Below are 21554 nucleotides of genomic sequence, written 5' to 3'. Positions count from 1 at the left end.
GACAAAGTAGTACACACATTTTATATAAAAATTGTGATATTGAGAAGTGTACGTTTTGGGAGATAAGTCTATCTTTGGTGCTACAGCATGTGTATAGGGAAGGGGGCATGAAAATGCTTGAACGTTTGATTGCAGTCTGTGATAAAAAGCAAGCTCATGATCTAAACTGGAGGGTTAGGGGGATAGAAGCAGGCAAGAACTGTTATGTCCAGGCTTGTGTGTTCAGATTCCAAATCACCTTTGAGACATCAGCTCAAGACCTTTTCATTTGTCCAAGCCTTCAGAGAATAGCAAACATGACAGTATTGCTATAACTATTGATGGTTTTATTTTTTTGATTATTGTTTCTTAAATTATTATTATTTTTATTATTTATTATTTAGTTGCATTTCTAAACCGCCCTATAGCTAGCAGCTCCCAGGGCGGTGTACAACATGATAAAACCATAGTTTTTAAAACTTTGTTCTTAATGGTATGTCTGTAGATGTTGTTAGTTGCCCTAGGCTCTGTGTGAGAAAGGGTCAGATACTAGAATTATTATTGTTATACAGCTGACTCCTATCTACTTGGCCAAAATGAACAGTGTTTTTTTTAATAAAATTTTTATTAAAGTTTTACTGTAATAAAATAATCCTGTAGACCCCTCAAACTACAGGGATGACCATACAACATTAACATCAAACATAAACGGAGTACATTTTGCCAAATCAAGTATATCTTCAATTACAACTTGCTTATTTCCTCAGTCAATGCTTTGTCTTAGTGAAGAGGACAAAAGAAAAAAAGGGAGGAAAGGGGGGGGAGAGGGTAAAGTATTTCTATAAATATAAAGAGAGAGAGAGAAAGAGGGGAGTATATTCAAATATACAAACAAGAGCATCATACAGGAACATCCCTAAGACAATGAACATAACCTCTCCATAAGGAAATATACTTTACTGGAGGGCATACAACATTTGTATAAACATTTATGTAGATCAAAAAAGGAAACCAGATTGCATCAAAATTCTTTTGTGGATTGTCCATGTGCTACCCTACTATGATATGTAAGACCCTCTGAAAGTGCTATCTCCCAAATCTTCGACATCCAATTATCAATTGACAGATCTACACCCCTCTTTCATTTGGCCGATACACCCCTCTTTCATTTGGCCGATATTTCCAATCTAGCTGCTGTTATTAGAAATCCCACCAGTTCCTTATGTACCACTGTAGGATTTTGACCAGATTCCAGCGTTAACAATCCCATTGCCGGATCAGGTTTCCGTGGTTGACTGACAATCATAGAAATAATTTCAAATACTGTTTTCCAGAATTTTTGCATGGGACCACAGTCCCACCACATAGGTTTGTATGATCCTATAGCATCACAACCTCTCCAACATTTAGGGGAGTGTAGCTTATTTATATGATATAATCTGAGGGGAGCCCAGTGCCATCTGAATATGAGTATTCTGGCTGAGATTGTTTTGAGTGGAGGTCTGGTCCGAACTTTTTCCCAAATATGCTCTTGAATGATAATGCCCAAATCTCTCTCCCAAGTCTTTTTTAACCCATTTGAGTTACCCATAGATTTACTAACCAGCCACTTGTATAGCATTGACGCTGCCCCCTTCAAATCTGAATCTTCCTTGAAACATAGATGTTCAAATATAGTGAGAGAATGCTGTCCCTCCCCTCGGGCCACTAAGCATTTTATAAATCAGGTGATCCGTGCTATTTGGAACCAGTTGGGTTTCACATTTCTGAGCTTAACACGCATAGAGGCTTCTGAAATGGGCTTGCCTTGAGTGATGAAATCTCGAACATAGTGAAGATCATCCCATGTACTGAGCATATTTATCTCTGTCAAAACAGTATGGGTGGTCCAATATTGGTATAAGAGGGGATGTTTAGGAGCCAATACATTTACCCATCTCTTCCATACTATTAAGGCTGATTTCCAAAATGGGTTAGATGTCTTATAAACCTCATGCCATAACAAAGAGAGAAATGGGATTGCACCAACCGAAGGTCTTGCTGGAGTGGCTTCTAATTGAACCCAAGGAACTTCCTTAGATCTTCTGACAATGTGAATCATTTGCTTCAACTGGAAAGCTTCATAGTAATATCTTAAGTTAGGACACCCAAGACCCCCTGCCTCTCTCATTATATATAATATCGATTTGCTGACCCTACACCGTTTTCCTTTACTGATAAATTTTTCTAGTTTTCTGCCAACAAACCAACCAATATTTATGAATAATAATAGGTAGAACTTGAAAGAGATATAAAAATTTAGGGAGAATGGTCATTTTAACCACTGCTATACGGCCAAGCCATGACAGATTTATCTTGCTCCATTGATTAAGTTCCACTTTGACTTCTTTAAAGAGAATATCAAAGTTTGTCTTGCGGAGTTGTTGGAAGTTTTTAAATATCATAACCCCCAAATAACGAAACCCTCCGTAACATTAAGTAAGGCCCGTCTGGGAAATCAATTTGGTTTGATATTCTGAAGACACATTTATGCACATAACTGTAGACTTGGGTATATTAACCTCCAGACCAGCAACTAATCGAAAGGCTTACATCTCTGTCAAAAGCGGAGCTGCCATTTGTACTGGATCCCCAAGTAACACAAGCATATCATCCATAAATAAATTTAATTTATGATTGACTCCCTGAGTGCGCATACCATTAATATCTTGATGAGCTCTAATTGTTAACTAACGCCTCTACTGCTAGTGCAAATAATGGTGATAGGGGACACCCCTGCCTAGTTCCTCTGTGGAGCTGGACATCTTGTGAATCAAACCCATTTATGTGGATAGAAGCTGTGGATGTAGAGTACCATTGGAGGATTAAATGCAAAAATTTATTCCCAAATTTCATTGACTCTAGTAGTTTATGTATAACCATTCAAGATGATCAAAAGCTTTAAAGACATCTAAGGAGATCAAAGCCATCTCATTGCCCTCATTTTGAGCTTTGTACATTACATATAATGCTCTCTTTATAGAATCAGCTATATTCCGGCAGGGTATAAATCCAGTTTGATCTGGGGATATATATTCCGCTATAAAAGAATCCGTTCTATTTACCATGATGGCTGAGAGTAGCGTCGCATCCTGGTTAATAAGAGAAATTGGTCGGTAAGAGTCAAACCAGAGAAGGAGCTTTCCCTGGCTTTAAAATTACAGCAATCCTCTTTTGTTTCCGTGAAGGGGGAATTTCTCCTCCTTCCAGAATGTCATTGAATAGACAAGTGAGCCATGGGCTTAACTCGGTTTTAAAGGCTTTATAAAAATCGCCTGAGAAGCCATCTCTCCCTGGAGCCCTACCATTCTTAAGTTTCTTAATGCCCTCAGTGACCTCCCCTTCAGAGATTGGGCTGTCTAGCATTTGTCTATGGCTGGCTGACAAAGGTTTTAGGTTAGCCCCTTGTAAATACTCTTTTAATGTGCTCATTCTCAGGGTAATCTGACATATATAACGAGGTGTAGAACCGAGCAAATGATTAGCTGATATTATGGGTATCATAGGCCATCCCTTGTTATGTTTTTATACCTGCTATGAAATTATGAGACCTCTGTTTTTTAATGCACTAGCCAAAAGCCTGGAGCTTTTATTTCCAAATTCATAATTCCTTTGCGAACTAACCATAGCAGAGTAAATATGTTCCATTTCAAAAATGTTTAATTAACTTCTCTTTCCCTGTAACAGTTTATAGACATCAGGATTGCCTGTTGTCTTGTGGTCTTTTTCTAACCTGCCAATTTCAGCCAAGAGGGTAGCTGACTGTGGTGCCCAATCTTTCTTAATTCTGCTAGTTTCTCCTACGCATTGGCCCCTAACCACAGCTTTCATGGCTTCCCATATTGTGCTAATTGGCATCCCCGGGGTAACATTCTCCTTAAAGTAATTTTTAATACCTTCCTTGATATTGTTAGAGGCCAATGCATCCATTATTAACATAGTATTAAATTTCCATGAAAATTTATGGGGAGAACAACCTTGCAAAGTGAACTCCAAAGTGACTGGAGTATGATCAGACACTGTGATAGTTCCAATCCCTGCATTTATTACTTGGCCCCACAGCACTTTGGAGATTAACATCCAGGAATAGCTACAATACCTGGAAGAGTAAGTGTAATATCTAGTTAGAGGATTCAGCCTCCTCCACACATCAATTAGGTCATAAGTATCCACAAGGGGTAACAATGATTTCTGTGGTTGAAACTGACCTGCTTCTGTCTAGATGATCTTCACAGGATGTATTAAAATCACCCGCTGCTATTATGGGACCACTTGCAAACTCAGATAATAGTTTTAAAGTAGAGTCAAGAAACTCTGCCTAGTGTTTAGGGAATGTATTGATGTTAATGACAATTTTTCTCCATATATCGATCTCTTTGCAAAGACATAACATCCAAAGGGGTCCAATATGGTGTCTTCTAAAATATATGGGCAAGATTTCGCTAAAAGGATAGCTACACCTCGAGATTTTGATGTGCCCTAAGAGCACAGTTGCTCTCCAATCCAACCAGCAGCGGCCAGATTGGTAACAGGGACCAGACGTTCCGAACATATGAAACCGATTCTGGCTCGCTTGCACTGGCTGCCTTTATGTTTCCGAGCTCAATTCAAGGTGCTGGTTTTGACCTATAAAGCCTTACACGGCTTGGGACCACAATACCGGATGGAATGCCTCTCCCGATACGAACCCACCCGTACACTACGTTCAAGATCAAACGCCCTCCTCTGGGTGCCTACTCCAAGGGAAGCTCGGAGAATGGCAACAAGGGAGAAGGCCTTCTCAGTGGTGGCCCCCAAATTATGGAATGATTTTTTTGACGAGGTGCGCCTGGCGCCAACACTGTTATCTTTTCGGTGCCAGGTCAAGACTTTCCTCTTCTCCCAGGCATTTTAGCATGTGTTTTATATTGTTTTAAATTTTTTAATTGTTTAAATTTTTTTTTAAAAAGATGTATTTTAAATTGTATTTGTTTTTAGTTACTGTAAACCGCCCAGAGAGCTTCACCTATGGGGCGGTATACAAGTATAATAAATAAATAAACCACCCTTCAGAATATGATGACATGACATGATGATTTACACTGGTGAGTTTCCTGCAGCATAATAATATCTGGATGATTTTTTTAAAATCAATTGTTCAACTCTTGTTCATTTGCGTGCCGATCCTAGACCTTTCACGTTCAATGAAAATACTAATAGGGAACTCAATTGCTGAACATGGAATGATTGGAGAGGATCTGCTGAGACTATTCTATGTTCACTCATCACAGGCATTCTTATGAGAGGTTATTAAGCTGTACTCCGAACAGATAAATAAAAATTGATCACAACTTGAAAACACAACCATAAACCAAATGTTTCCTGTGTGGAAACACCCATCTTCGCAACAGGTGCCCAGGGGCAGTACTGAGAAGTGCTCTATGCCGTGCGGAATAGTGGAGGACAGCGAGAACCCAATTATCTCCCTTGGACTCTCTCCCACCATGGGATTATAGCTTTGCAAATTACCATGAACCTCAATGGATTCAACTTCCAATTAGAAAATTGGCAGAGACTATTTTGGTGTTTAAAGACAAATCTAGTCAATATCTTGGTCAGGGAGGGGTACATTCTTCTGTTTCACCTCTTCTTTCTCTGTTGTTGCCATTCTTCTTTCCCCTCCGTGCCCAATGAGTCATGTTCCAGAACGTCAATATGCAGATCTTTTAGAATTTTTAACATTTGAGCCTCTTCTGACGCTACCATGACTTTGCCTTTATGTTCTACATGCAGTTTGAAGGTAAATCCCCATTTGTATGACAAACTCGCATCTCTTACCGCTCTGGTGAATGGACGAAATGCCCGTCTTCGCTTAAGCATTTCCGGACAAATATCCTGATATATTTCTACTATAGAATCTCCATACTTAAGTTCCCTTAGATTTTGCAATGCTGTATATATCTGGTCCTTCACTTGATATCTCTCAAACCTCACCACTATGTCACAGGGAATGCCTCCTTTGCGCTGTCTAGGACCCACTCCCCTGTGCTCTCTTTCAGTGTCGTTCTCCATGATGGCAAATCCTAACTGCAGTGAATTAATCCAGACCACTAAGAAGGAGGGCATGTCTCCCCTCTTCTCTTTTTCAGGGACCCCCCTCAAATACTTTTTCTATGCTCTCGGTTCTCCCCTTTCTCCTGCCAGAGCTCCAAGTCTAGCACAGACTTGTATACACGCTTTTATACATTTTTTCTCCCCACCATTTTTTAAACTCAAGTTCATGGCTGCATTTGCTGTTTTTGCTATATCAGTTAATTGAGAAGAGACAGTGTCTATTTTTTCTTCCAGCGGTTGAAGAGCGGACCCCCAATCTGCTGCTAAAGCTTCTCTCATTTTTAAGATACAGTCATCTGCATTGGTGCCCGCTGATGGTGTGCCTGTCAATTCCCCACTCTTAGGAGTTTTCAGGCCTCCTCTCGCCATTTTGATAGCTTCATTGTCACTGTCTCCTTGCTCCAGTATTATTGTTGTTGTTGTTATGTGCCTTCAAGTTGATGATGACTTATGATGACCCTATGAATCAGTGACCTCCAAGAGCATCTGTCATGAATCACCCTGTTCAGATCTTGTAAGTTCAGGTCTGTGGCTTCCTTTATGGAATCAATCCACCTCTTGTTTGGCCTTCCTCTTTTTCTACTCCCTTGTTTTCCCCAGCATTATTGTCTTTTCTAGTGAATCATGTCTTCTCATGATGTGTCCAAAGTATGATAACCTCAGTTTCATCATTTTAGCTTCTAATGATAGTTCTGGTTTAATTTGTTCTAACACCCAATTATTTGTCTTTTTTGCAGTCCATGGTATGCGCAAAGCTCTCCTCCAACACCATATTTCAAATGAGTTGATTTTTCTCTTATCCACTTTTTTCACTGTCCAACTTTCACATCCATACATAGAGATTGGGAATACCATGGTCTGAATGATCTTGACTTTGGTGTTCAGTGATACATCTTTGCATTTGAGGACCTTTTCTAGTTCTCTCCTAGCTATCCTCACCAGTCCTAGCCTTCTTCTGATTTCTTAACTATTGTCTCCATTTTGGTTAATGACTGTGCCAAGGTAATGATAATCCTTGACAAGTTCAATGTCCTCATTGTCAACTGTAAAGTTACATAAATCTTCTGTTGTCATTATTTTAGTCTTTTTGACGTTCAGTTGCAGTCCTGCTTTTGTGCTTTCCTCTTGTAACTTTCATCAGCATTCGTTTCAAATCTTTACTGGTTTTTGCTAGTAGTATGGTATCATCTGCATATCTTAAATGATTAATATTTCTCCCTCCAGTTTTCATACCTCCGTCACACCTCTCATGACTAATGCTTTTTCAGGCCAGTACCATTGTGAAGGTGCCTTCAAGCATACCCACTACATTCCATATGCCATTGTTCCTGATCAGTCAGGCTGACCAGGAACACCTGGAGATACTTGGACAAGTTCCCTGAGTTAAGTTTGCCTCAACTTAGGGTATTTGGGAATGTATGAGCACCCCAGTTCTATTACTTTGCCATAGGGGTTCTTATACTTTCTCAGAAATCCCATTTCCTTATGTATAAAATACATAGCTCAAGAGAGGGGATTATATTTAAATACACTGAGCTTCATTTTAAAACCACACAGACTCAGGAAAAGACTGGGTGACTCTGGCTAACTAGTATCTTTCAGCCTCAGAGATATAGAGGAGGCAGGCCACCCCAGAGTACCGTTGTCTTAATGAAAACACGCATATAGAGTTGTAAATATAATATAACACACTGGGTTATTTTAAAATCATTGTAAAATCTCACTATTTCTCTTCATTAAAACTTCTAATACATGCTTCATAATTTTTCCCCAAGATGGCATTTACCCAAGGATCAAATATTAGCAATTTCTCCCTGTTACATCAATCACAGCTTTTTCTCACAGGTTAGCTCCTTGATTCCAAACAATAGGGTAATCAATATCTGTCAGTCATGCACTGGCCGATTTGGCAAGAACACAAGAGTTCAAACTAAGTTCACTTTGCCTGCTTCTTCTAGGCCTACACACAGGTCTGCTTCTAATATCTGGTTTTCTGGAGTCCCATGGGATGATCTTATGGTCCCTAAAAAGGCCAGTGGGCCGTTTACTTAGTTCTTTATGATTCTAAAACATCTAATATCTATGATTATATATGTGTGGATATATCAAATTCCCCATTATAGTTAAGCTATTTTCCGAAGGATCGCTTAGCTTCGGGATTTTTGCACGTTCCCAAAAGGAGTCCCGTTGCATTACCTGCTGCTTTCTGCCGATTTATGTGCCACTTGTAGAGAAAAAATATGAATCTGTAATGCTTTTAGTCCCATGGGATCAGGAGACTCTGTATTATACCACCATTCTGATTGCAGGCAAGCCACCCAAAATGAACAGTGTTAAGAGTCAGTGAAAGCACGCAGCAGGGATGGTGTCATCTATGTCAACACCAGAGGGAGCCTACTGAGTGTATGTGTTGACTTTAATGAAGTTGCCCCTTCCTCAGCAGCTGCCCTGGAGTTGTGTCAACAGAGAGAGCCTAAGAGGAAAGCTGAGCAGAGAAAAATAGATTTTAAGTGCTGTTCTTAACAAATCTGCTGATGAGCTGCTTCCTCCCCTTTCCCTAGTAATAGTTTTACTGAACTTTACAAAACAATTTTTCAAACAACTTATTATGGAATAATCGTTTATACAGGTTCACTGAAATACCAATGACATCTCTATCAGAAATGCTTTAAAAACAAGCAAACAAACATTAAAACTCTTCATTGACCAAGTTGTACTAACATTATATTAAATGTTCTACAATGCTTACTAAATATTGTAACATTCATCAATGTACTAAATTCAAAATAATGGATAAAAGCTCGTAGTAAAAATCAGTACACAGTTAAAAACGCCACACACACTCTGAAATAAATTGGAGAAGCTTTTTATTAAGAGACACTCCCTCCACGTTCTTATCGAAATAACTCAGAAATACTAAGATCCCTAAATAAATGGAAAGTACCTTTCTCTCTCTCTCTCTCTCCCCCCCCTCCCTTTTCTTTTAATGCCAGAGCTTCTACAGATGCCTTATGGGCGACGTAGTGCACCGCTGCACACCAATGCATGATGGGAATTGTGGTCTCAGCGCCTTTCTTCCCTCCCCCCTCTCCTACCCACCTTTCGCGCCGCGGTCCGCACCAGGAGCCGCTTGGCAGACTCCGCCCCTTCCTCTCCCGGGCTGTGGCCACGCGCGGCGGTTCCGCTTACTCCTCTGGCCGCCCGGTGGGCCCTCCCCGCCATTGTAGGAGGCCGCGCCCTGTCCTCCAGTCCTCTCAAGCGACCTGGTCGCCGGCGGCGAGAACCTCGGCTGGGGTCCGAGGAGTCTAAGCGGCCTGCAGGCTGCCGGAGCTCTTTTCACGAGGTGGGTCGGAGCGGAGACCAAAGCGCGGAGGGGAGCCTGGCGCTTCCTACTCAGAGGAGGAAGAGAGACTGAGCTCCGCAGGCCCAGAGGCTCTCCCCGTAGTCGCGCTCTTGGAGGAAGTATTGGAGAGGGGGGAGGGAAGGCAAAGGTCCGGGTGTTCCGGCTTGTTGCTCCGTTGCGGGCCGGTGGGTGAGAAGACTGGGGCGCGGAAGCGCAGTTCTCCAGGTGGCAGACGACAGCGGTTGCCTGCCCTTTCTCCAAAGTGAAGTCTTGGGGTAAAGTGACAAGGTATAAGCTGGTCTCCTTTCGCGTTTTAAAAGGGACTTGGTAGGCGGACGTTTCCTAATGACAAAGATGCTCGGTAACGGAACTTCTTCATTTCTTTCTTTCTCTTCTCCCCCCCCCCGGAGACAAACAAACAAACAAACCCTCGTGGTCTTTGGCATTTCCCTCATAGGGGCGTTGGGGGGGTTCTTTGGGCCCTCGCTCTGTGCCTTGTGTGGTTAAGAGCAACGCTTCCTTCTCCCTCCCTTCTCGTCCGTCTCGGAGTGCAGGTGACGCACAGGACTGTTGCTGCTTGTGGGTGGGTGAGTTAGTGGTGGCTGCAAGAGATAGCTGTCGTTGCCTCAAATTGCTCACCTGCCCGCTAGGTCTGGGAGGTGCAGCGGTAAAGGTTGAAGCTGTCAAGCTACCCAGAGGGCACTTTCTGGTGAGCGGACGGGGAGCTGCGCAGCTGCAGGCCCAGGAAGGAGAGCTGGGGCCAGTTCGGCTGCCCTGAGAGAACGCCTGAAGAATCTGAGAAGGCAGTGGCGCTTTCTCTCGCATATTCTCCTTTCTGGGTGGCAGAGTCGGAGAATAGGGCCTTGTAACCTTGTCCGGTGAGAGAGCCTTGGCTACTGGCCTTGCCTGTTCACTTTTCCATCTTTACTCTCTAGAAGACAGCACAGCCCTGCAAGTGTGCAGTTGGCTGCTTGTATGTGGAGCAGCTGTCTCACCACCCTTGGTTTACAACTGTGATCTCTCAGATGTAAGGTGGTGAGGATCGGGCCCAGGAAGTCCAATCATTTCTACTATGCCTATGCTATCCAGACAGAAAGAGAGAGAGAGAGTCAGTGAGAAATAACACAAGCAAGCAATGTTTATGGCTGCTTCTGAATCCAGATAGCCTCTCCGGGCTCAATTTTCCTTATTACTCTGCCCAAAAAAAGGCAGCTAACAAGAAAATAGAGCCTTCCAGAGAGAAACATTGCTCAAATCTCCCTGCTGTACTGAGAAGGGGTGGGGAGAGTACTAGATCCACTACCTCTTGCTCTCTATCTCTGGACATACCAGCATGATATGGAGGGTTGGGCAAGTGATGGTTGCAGTCCCTGTCATTGCAGAGCCCAGAGGAAGAGTGCAGGCAAGTGAGTGAGAGGAAGGGATGGCTGTGCCTTTCATGTTGTGTTGCCTCTGCCCATTGCATGCTTGCACTCTTCCTTTGGGACACATGGAGAGACATACCACCCAATGGAAGGAAGAGGGTGAGTTAGTAGGCCAAGATGACAGATTCCCCCCAGTATTGCTCAATATCATGCTCCCCAGAGAAAAAGCATTTGGATTTTGTCATCTCTGCCATCTCTTGGTGGCATGTTGCTGATCCCCCCCCCCAAAAAAAAAAAACTTCTCTAATTCTTACTTTGGGTTTTGAACAGCCTAGTGGTATGGTTTGCGGGGGAGAGGATTTTTTAAAATTCACTGCCTCTTTCTAGCTTAATGGCTGTAAAGACATTGCTTTGAACTCTTACAAAGGGGATTAGATAGCTCCACTCTTGTTCTCGACAGGGGCAACCAGTTGTGGCTACGGTGGTCTCACACTGGTACACAAGAAGTGCAGCAGATTTTCTCCCCATTGTAGTTGATCTTCTCTCCAATATAGTTAACACCTTTTAAAGTTAGAAGTGAATTAATTCAGGATATAGGTTTAATATTACTGTAGCAGGGTGAATTCTCATATTAGAAGCAAAAAGTGTGTTTTAGTTGTACAATCCATATTATGTTTTTAAATTCAGAAAAGGTGGTTAAATCCTGTTCTAGTCTGGGTGTATGATGTGGTATACAGGTTACTTCCTAGGAAATATCCCATGTAGATTGAACACAATACTTGAAGCTGTTTTACTTTAATCTGTAGTTGCAAGCTGGGTTTTTTTGTACTTTATGCCTGTGTGAGGCTTCAGGAAGAGGTAGAAAGCTATCCAATTTCTGCTGATTGTATTTCAACTAGTCTTTCAAGATGCCTTTATTTATCATTATGTTGTTGTGATCAGTTTTATCATTAGGCTTGGTATTTCAAATATGGGCTTGGACACAATCTAGTCTGCCCCTGTACATGTGCACACCTGTGCCGTTTGTAGGGAGTTGAGAGGTGCTCACAGTTCAGGGATCCACTTCTGTGGGTGAAAGGGATGGCTGTAGGAAAGGACTGAATGGAAGAATCCTTAGAATGCAGAATCTGAAATAGAATTCCAGTGGTAAGACCTAATAGCTGAGAGACAGCAGCATTTTTCTCATGGCTACAATATTTAAAATGTGACCATGTTGATTTAAAATATATTTTCCTGTGAAACAGCCTAGAATGCCTCAATAGCCATTTTCACAAAATGCCTGCACTGTACTTGCAAGGTAATCTAGAAGAATTGAAAGTCTTTTAACGTATAAAGCACTGTGAATTAAATGGTTCATGTTAGAAATGCATTTTTTTTTACTAGATACCTCGTTTCTGAAAACCAGTTTATTTATTTATTTATTAATTATTTGATTTATATCCCGCCCTTCCTCCCAGGAGGAGCCCATGGCGGCAAACAAAAGCACTAAAAACCATTTAAACATCATAAATATAGACTTTAAAATACATTAAAACCATCTTTAAAAACATTTTTTAAAAATGGTTGCAAGACTATTTTTTTAAAAAGGTTAAAAACATTGGTTTTTTAAAAAAAGTTTTAAAAACATAAAAGCAATTCCAACACAGAAGCATACTGGGATAAGGTCTCAGTTTTAAAAGGCTTGTTGAAAGGGGATGGTCTTCAATAGGTGCCAGAAAGATAACAGGTGGCATCTGTCTATATTTAAGGGGAGGGAATTCCACAGGGTAGGTGCCACCACACTAAAGGTCCATTTCCTGTGTTGTGCGGAACGGACCTCCTGATAAGATGGTATCTGCAGGAGGCCCTCACCTGCAGAGCGCAGTGATCGACTGGGTATATAAGAGATAAGACGGTCTTTCAGGTGTCCTGGTCCCAAGCTGTATGGAGCTTTGTACACCAAAACTAGAACCTTGAACTTGGCCCGGTAGCAAATGGACGCTATTGCATTATTTACATAGGCAGCCAAGTAGGACAAGAAATTAGTTAATGAAAGGATATTTGGCAGGGCCACAAGCAACTTCTGAATATATGTGAACCTTCTGTAAAATACAAATATTATATTTTTGACCACCTGTAGCTCTATGGGAATATATTCTTTTATTATAAACAAGGTGCTGTGCATTTGATTATATATGGGTTATGGATTTCATTCCATCCAACTTTGTATTTCATGCAAAAAATGGCAAACTTTGCAAAGCAAGTGTCTAGAATTGTTAATGCTAGCCATATAAAGGTTTGAAAAAATAATTCCAGCATCATAGGTGCTACTAGCACCTTTCTGAGTGCCTAGGCCAATCGGAGCATGACATTTTTCAAGCCTCATTTTACTACTAGTGATTTGTTGAGTGGTGTATAGTAGTGGCTTTCAAACTTTCTCCATTTTCATGTCAACCCTTGTATGCCATGAGACCTTTGGACAATTTACTTTATACATTTTATTATGTTTCTTAAACTCAAAATGCTTTACCTAAGGTTAGTTGTGTTTGAAATCTGAAATATACAAAAAGCTTAAATAATAACAATTCATATGCAATTAAATTCCATACCTTACTAGTACCACCTATATTGGAAATACATGAGCATTGTAATTCTTCGGTAATACCCTTGGAGAGAGACAGTTCCTGACCTTCCTCAGAAACTTGTTCAAGAGCGTTGAGGTAACTGCAGTGAAAACCTTGCTCCTAGCTGCTACTGATCTTGCTTTCTGCAATAGATTACAGAACAGGGTTTTTATCTAATGACTACAGATGATGTGAGATCCATACAGAGAGGCAGTTTTTGAGGTATGTTGGATTGAGGTTGTATAATGGACTTCAGGGATGAGCACCAGCACATTGAATTGGTGTGCAGTTACCATAAAAATAATTCTGTATATTCATTCCTCCCTGTACATCAGGAGGTGAACCATGATATTCTGAACCCAAGCATAATCTGTATCTTCTGAGTCTTCTCCAAGAGTAGCTCCCTGGCAAAATAATTACAGAAGTCAATCTTTGAAGATGCAAAAGCATAACTAAATAGGACAAGATGCCCCTGCTTTATAAAAGGGTGGAGCTCAACAAATGTAGGTGATAAAAGGCATTCCTGGCCACTGTCATTACATGCTTAGCTGGAAGCAAGGTAGGATCCAAGAGCACCCTCAGGCTTTGAATTGGCTTCAATGGGATGAATACCTTTATCTCTAAAACAGGTATAACCACTCCCTTGTGCACTGGGATTACTTTCTAGCATCATTTCTCTCTTGTGTAGATCCAGTTTCAGTTTGATTCTTTTGCTTGTTTACAGCTTGTAGAGACTGGTTTAGGACTGGTTTAGGACTAAGAAGTCTCCTTCTGGACACGTAATTAATGACGCATGTATTTGGCAAACTGATAACAACTCCATCATCCAAAGTCATGGATGGGCTTTTTCTGTGGCTTCCTATTGATGTTAAGCATCATCTGGCTAAGCCGAAGCCTTGTGGAAAATTGCAAATCAGTTCTCATGGTGCTGACTTAACTTCAGTGATTGCATTATGATAGAAAAGAATGAAAACATTGGAGCAGCAGCCTAGAAACTCCCAATTAGATGCCAAAGCCATTCTAAAAAGATTTGTATGATATATTATGCCAAAAGCTGCTAAGAGGTCCAACAGAGGTCTAACAGAGAGAGATTCTCTCTAATTACTTCCAGATCATCCATAAAGCTACCGATATCTTCTCAGTCCCTTCATACTCTATGGCATGTTCTAGTGCTTGATCACCTCACATGGTGGAGAGCGATAAGGCTGTCTTACTGTCATGCATGAACTGGAAGTACGCTCTGGAATACACCTGCTGCTGCTCAGTGACTGCATTGTGATGAGAAATTCATATTGGTGAGTAAGCATTTGTTCAGAAAAAAATGTCCCTTCCTAGGGAGGCACGAATGGCCCCCTCCTTGCCATCCTTCCATCGGCAAGTAAAGACTTTTTTATTCAGACAGGCTTTTGGGATAGAAGGTGTTTAGGATTGGGCTTTACAAGGCTTGTTTTATTGTTTTATATTATTATTTGTATTATTTTAAATTATTTTTAGATTTTTAAATGCCTTGTACGGTTTTAAGGTTGTGCATAGTTTAATTGTATTTTAATTGTATGTTTTTCTATGTTTTTAACTACATGTAGTTCTATTTGTAAGCCGCCCTGAGTTCCAGTTTGGAAAAAGGGCGGGGTAAAAATAAAGTTTCAGTCAATCAATCAATCATTGATTTTATTCTGAGGACATCAGGTTTTCCTGTTATACAGCTTGAAAATCCTTAATTTATGGATAAAACTTTTAAATAATTCTTTAGCTCTGCCACTGTTCAGTATGTCTCCTGTTATAAGTCAGAAATCCTTTTTTGTTTTAGATGTCAAGGCCTTTGATATTTTGATACTTCCACATTTTTGTCTATTTTAGTACTACTGTCTATGTTGTATTAATATTTTACTCCATTTTATATTATGTTAGATTATTTTACAACCTGCTTATGCTCCTTAAAAGTATGACTGGTATTTATTTATTTTATTTAAGAAATACATATTCCAAATAAAATAAATACATATCCTGCCCTTCCTTTTAAGGAGCTCAGAGCATGGCATTGCCAGTGTTCCTTTAACTCATCAGGCCTAGATGTGCTTGATTTCAGAGATGGAATTGGTTTATGAACAGGGCAAAAAGTGTAACCTAGAACCCACTTTTGTGTTTAAAACTTTAAAAACTATGTGTCTGATTTGTGTAGAAAGGAAAGGTGAACCACATTTTTCTTTTTGCAGGCAAAATGTGCTCTGCTGCTGTTATGCTCTGATTTACTTTGAAGGGATAGTGAAATAACAAATTCTTTCATATCCCTGCTACTGAATTGTTCATGTGAACACAACCAGGCCATAGTCACTAGGGTTTGCTCTGTTATAGGGAAAGAGGCTACTTCCTCTAATCAGCAGGATGGAGAACTCTGGAAGATCATGACACCACTTCATTTAACATAATGCTTTGTATGGGTTTAAAGGAGGGAAGGCTGTTCTGCGCAAAAAGAGTGATATCCAGTGTTGTGCCAATGGATGCAAGGGGATTTCACTTTCCTCTTCTCCCCCACTTGCCCCCCAATCTGCTCTAGAGGGTTCCCCAACTCTTCAGATTAGATTTTAGCAGGGTGGAAGGGCACAGGGGAGGAAGGAAAAATTCAGTTTGTGCAATTGGAAGTCTGTTGTGCAAGCAGGCCACCACAGTTGGATATCACCCAAAGTGTGTGAATAGCACAGGTATAAGGCATACTCTCCTGAATAACCCTTGTGGCTTTACTTACTGTTGCTTGTGTTCATTTCCATATTGATTTTGTTTTATGTCTTTTGTGGCCTACAGCATCATACCTGCTTATTTTTATCATTACCTTGTTGATCAAGGAAAAAGATGGGTTGGTTATCAAACACTGATTATTTAAGTTGTTGGTTTCTAAACTTTGAGACTGGAATGTCTCTACTCAAGGCCCATCTCTTTGCACCATCACCTGATTGAGGTGGTGGTGGGGGGAGGACTTCTTGTCACTGCTGTAAAGGCTTCTGATTTGTTGTCACTCTGTGCATTATTTTGCTGTGTTGGCCTTAGTGTCAAGTTGCCTTAATTGTTTTGCTAGTGATTTAGAGATGGAAATAATCTAACTCTGAGTTCTTATGCAGCTTAACAGCATGCCTGTAAGTTGTGTTTGGGAGACATAATGAAGGAAGTTGCTAAGACAGTTTGGAACAGATCAAATGAACTGTCCCTATATCTCAATGTGGTTAGGTTGACAATATTGGTGGGGCATTGTCATATAATGTTGATATTATATTTATTATTTAATTTGTTAGTCTCCTGACACAGGATTGTCTCTAAGCAACTGACAATCAAGTTTAAAACATACAAAATGGTTAAAAACTGTGTCCAGCAAAACTTAACAAATCATTACATAATTATCAGCTACCCAGAGTGACACTAACATATAGCCTTGACACAGCTGGATCATATTCCATCAAATGCCTGGAAGATCCTTATTTTAAGTGATTATTTCCTAGTGTTGGACATTTAACTGACTGAATGATATTTAGTCTTACATTCTGGTCCTCAAGATACCATTGAAACATCCGAAGCTCGCTGTAACGACATTGCAGGGCACTTCCAAAATACAATCGCATGCATCCGTAGGGACCTAGACTCTGATGTTATGACAGATGAATCCATTGAAGTGTCCAGAACACGGTCTTGTCTTTCGTTATTGGATGAGTTTCAGTTGGTGCAGCTTGAGGAAGTGGACAAGGTGCTTGGAATGGTGCGGGCTACCACGTCTGCTCTAGATCCTTGTCCATCTTGGCTGGTCAAGGCTAGCAGGACTGGTACCACTGGCTGGGCCAAGGAAGTGATAAATGCCTCCTTGAGTGAGGGAGTAGTCCCTAGCAGCCTCAAGGAGGCAGTAGTGAGACCTCTTTTGAAGAAACCTTCCTTGGACCCAGATAACTTGAACAATTATAGACCGGTGGCGAATGTCCCCTTTTTGGGCAAGGTTCTGGAGCGGGTGGTTGCTGGTCAGCTCCAGGTGCTCTTGGATGAGACCGATTATCTGGATCCGTTTCAATCCGGTTTTAGGCCTGGTTTTGGCACTGAAACAGCCTTGGTCGCCCTGTACGATGACCTCTGTCGGGAGAGGGACAGAGGGAGTGTGACTCTGTTGATTCTCCTTGATCTCTCAGCGGCGTTTGATACCATCGACCATGGTATCCTTCTGGGGAGACTCGCGGAGTTGGGAGTTGGAGGCACTGCTTGGCAGTGGTTCCGCTCCTACTTGGCGGATCGTCGCCAGAAGGTAGTACTTGGGAAACACTGCTCGACACCTTGGACTCTCCATTGTGGAGTCCCTCAAGGGTCGGTTTTGTCCCCCATGCTTTTTAACATCTACATGCAGCCTCTGGGTGCCGTCATCAGGAGTTTTGGAGTGCGTTGCCACCAGTACGCTGATGACACGCAGCTCTATTTCTCCTTTTCATATTCTGCAGGTGAGTCTGTGGATGTGCTGAATCATTGCCTGACCGCGATAATGGACTGGATGAGAGCTAATAAACTGAGACTCAATCCAGAAAAGACCAAGACACTGTTGGTGAGTGCCTTCCCTGCTCAGATGGTGGATGTTTACCCTGTTCTAGATGGGGTTACACTCCCCTTGAAGGAACAGGTTCGTAGTCTGGGGGTTCTTTTCAATCCTTCCTTGTCTCTTGAGGCGCAAGTGGCCTCGGTGGCAAGGAATGCGTTCTACCACCTTCGGTTGGTAGCCCAACTACGCCCCTATCTGGACAGGGATGACCTCGCCCCAGTTGTTCATGCTCTGGTAACTTCTAGGCTGGATTACTGTAATGCGCTGTACGTAGGGCTGCCCTTGAAGACAGTTCGGAAGCTTCAGCTAGTGCAAAACGCAGCAGCCAGACTGCTGACGAGGACCAGCCGGTCAGCACATATAACACCTGTTCTGGCCCGTTTGCACTGGCTACCTATTTGTTTTCGAGCCAGATTCAAGGTGCTGGTTTTGACCTATAAAGCCTTACACGGCGTGGGACCGCAATATCTTGTGGAACGCCTCTCCCGCTATGAACCTACCCGGTCACTTCGCTCAGCATCTAAGGCCCTCCTCCGGGTACCAACCCATCGAGAACCCCGGAGGACAGTTACTCGATCTAGGACCTTTTCTGTAGTGGCCCCCGAATTGTGGAACAGCCTCCCCGAAGAAGCACGCCTGGTGCCTACGCTCCTATCTTTCCGGCGCCAGGTTAAGACCTGGCTATGCTCCCAGGCATTTTAAGCGTTTATGTTATAATTTTAATTTTTTTCTTTTCTTTTGTTCCTGCTTGTGTTCATTGTTTGTAGGCTGATTTTATTGTGATTTTGTATTTTAACCTTTTGTACACCACCCAGAGAGCCACTCGTTATGGGCAGTTTATAAATGAAACAAACAAACAAATAAATAAATAAATAAATTTGGTTAATTGACTGGTCAAATAAAGAAGTGCTTATTATATGAGAGTAACAAAGAAGAGAATAACGGGTTTCAGGTTGTAAGTTTGCTACAACAACAAAGTAGCATTAACTATTTAATATATAATTGTTTGGGTTTTTGTTCATTTGTTATGTGTATATCCTCCAAGGAGATGAAGTTGGCATACAGATTTGCTTTCTCTCTCCATTTTATCCTCACAACAGCTGTATGGGAGACAGTGACAGGCCCAAGGTCAGCCAACCAGCTTCATGACTGGGTTGGGATTTGAACCCTGGTCTTCCAGGTCCTCATCCAACACTCTGATCACTACACCACACTGGCCTTTATTGTTAACTTTATCCACCCTACCCTCTTCTCTCCCCTGCCCCTTTCAAGGTGCTCACTGTGGTATACATTTCTTTCTCTCCTCTGCACCCATTTAATCCTTGCAACAATTCTGAGGTAGGTTAGACTGAGTGCGTGTGACCAGTCCCATGTTACCTAATTAACTTCATGGCTGAAGGAGGATTTATACCTGGATCTCCTTTGCTTTGTTGCTAGGTTTGCCCTAACTGCTGCATGGATCTTGCTAACAAATTCCTTCATAATGAATCTTTTTAAAAAGAAAAGTAAGCTACCATCTACTTTGTGACATTCTTGGAATATTTAACAATACTTGACCACAATCAAATAACGACCATATTTGTGAGTTGACTGGCACCGTAACCCTTTATGTGAAATTAAATAGGTCATAATAATTTAATCATCCATAGGTAATTCACAAGCACTGCTTCAAGAATGATTGCTACTGTCTGCTTCAGACGAAGCCACAGTGGCAAGAAGAAACCTGAAACCAGGAAAATCATTTCACAACTACCTACAATAGATTTCCTCCTGAAACAGCTATTATTAAGAAGTCAGCATAGATAATTTATTCCCTTACTTTTGCACTTTTAACTCTTTAGCTTTTGTAGTGACATCTGTGTGGCTTACTTTTACTTAAATATATTTGTAAAAACCTATGTTGGTGCCATTCTGCTATAGAAGTGGTAGGATTTTTTTAAAAAAGGAAGGATCAGCCTTGTGCCATCCAACCATTGTTAGAGTACATTCTCTCCAGCATGCCTCCACTTTTTTCTCTTGTGCACCATTCTGTTACTTCACCAGGGCCAGTCTTGCAGAGCTAGGCAGCTGGGTGTGTGTGTGACAGTTGCTGGGGGGTGTAAGAGAACAGAGCTGTGTGTCACCAGGCATACCAGGTGTGCCCTGCACCCCTTAAGCTAGCTTGCTGCCCTCAGTGTTTGGAGGGTGCCTACCTGTCTTCAGTGCTCACGTAAGATTCAACTACCAGTCCAGTTGAGTTCAGTATATGGGATTTGTGGGGGGAGGTCCATTTTGGCCTTCAGTTCAGGTAGCAAAATTTATTGGGCTGGCCCTCTGCTCCACTCTGATAATTACATTTTAAAGCACTTCTGAACGTTGGCGTGAAGTTTGTGTCGACTTACCTGGCTGATACTTAACATATATTGAGGTGGGGGAGGGGGATGGCAGTAGCAGCAAAAAAAATAATAAAAATGCAAAAATGGTGTATTTATTTAACAAAATCTGTATAGCGCTTGATTGTAATAAATCTCAGAATGGTTAACAAAAAGAAAGAAAGTTGTTTTGCTATATGTGTATATTGCTCCATCTCAGGGCCCTTGGGCATGTAATATGTTAAGTGTGCTGTCTATGGAGCATGATGTCATAGAGGTCAGGCAGGCTCTTAGGTGTGTGTGGCCCAGCCTGTCTGCTGCTTTGTAGGTCATTCTCAGCAGTTTGAGTTGAGCCTGGAATAGAGTGAAGTTTCCAAAACACGATCAAGGACAACCCTTCATAAATGTCTAGGCTTCATATTCTAGACAAAGGCATGAATAATGGTTGCTTGGTCTGCATCTGAGAGGGAAGGCTTTGATCTTCTCAACAAGTGGAGTGTCTTACAAGTAGAGCTAGTACTACTGAGTTCAGCAATCTCAATTGACCCCATTGCTGAGGCAAAGGCTCAGTCAGATTGTTGAGCAAGTAGTATTAGAAACAGTCCAGATACTTACTTAAGGGGTTGGTTGGCCCTTTAAGTAGTTTAATGATAACTGGCTTTTCATTTTAGGTCCTCATAATTAAATTCTGTTTACAGGTGTTGAGTTTTGATCTTATTTATTTAACAAGATTTATATACTGCTTAATCAACAAAAACCTCTCAGTGGTTTATATAAAACATTTAATGAAAAGTAAGCATTATGTTAACTTAACAAGATGGTCATGCTTGTGGCTTATTTGGTCTGCAGGAAGATCCTAGCAGTATGAATATGATGATTTGGTCAGTCTGAATTTGCAGTAGACATGTTGTGTAAAACAAATAACTTAAGAATGCTGTGCACTTTTGTAGGGAACATGAAGTTCTGAAATTAAGTAGCTGCTCACCAGATCCGGAGGGAAAGTAAAGTTTATGTCACTAAGTTCCAAGGGTAGTATGAGGAACAAATGATCCTCTGCCATAAGGAGGACATGCTCCTTTATTTGACTGTAATATTGTTTATTTATTTATTTATATACCGCCTCATACCTTGCTACTGATATTTGAGAGCTTTACCTAAATAATTTCATAAAGAATGTTCTGGCTTTTTGGTAGCTGTAAAGTGGGGAGAAGTCACTTCCCTTTT

General features: G+C 41.4%; 1 protein-coding gene across 2 annotated transcripts in view; it reads left to right on the top strand.

Moving 5' to 3' along the window:
• The first annotated feature begins 9208 nt into the window (after positions 1 to 9208).
• Positions 9209 to 21554, top strand: part of PAK2 (p21 (RAC1) activated kinase 2) — a 78221-nt gene continuing 65875 nt past the window's right edge. Inside the window, exon 1 of one of the 2 annotated variants that reach the window (XM_061636605.1) lies at positions 9209 to 9454. The gene's annotated coding sequence lies outside the window, so the exon portion shown is untranslated. Of the gene's footprint in view, positions 9455 to 9546; positions 9743 to 21554 lie in introns of those variants that run through there. The other variant, XM_061636606.1, reaches the window with a different exon arrangement.

The sequence above is a fragment of the Rhineura floridana genome, chromosome 7 (assembly GCF_030035675.1).
Source record: "Rhineura floridana isolate rRhiFlo1 chromosome 7, rRhiFlo1.hap2, whole genome shotgun sequence".
Lineage (NCBI taxonomy): Eukaryota > Metazoa > Chordata > Lepidosauria > Squamata > Rhineuridae > Rhineura > Rhineura floridana.
The sequence above is the reverse complement of the archived record's forward strand: the minus strand, read 5'-3'. Positions and strand labels throughout refer to the sequence as shown.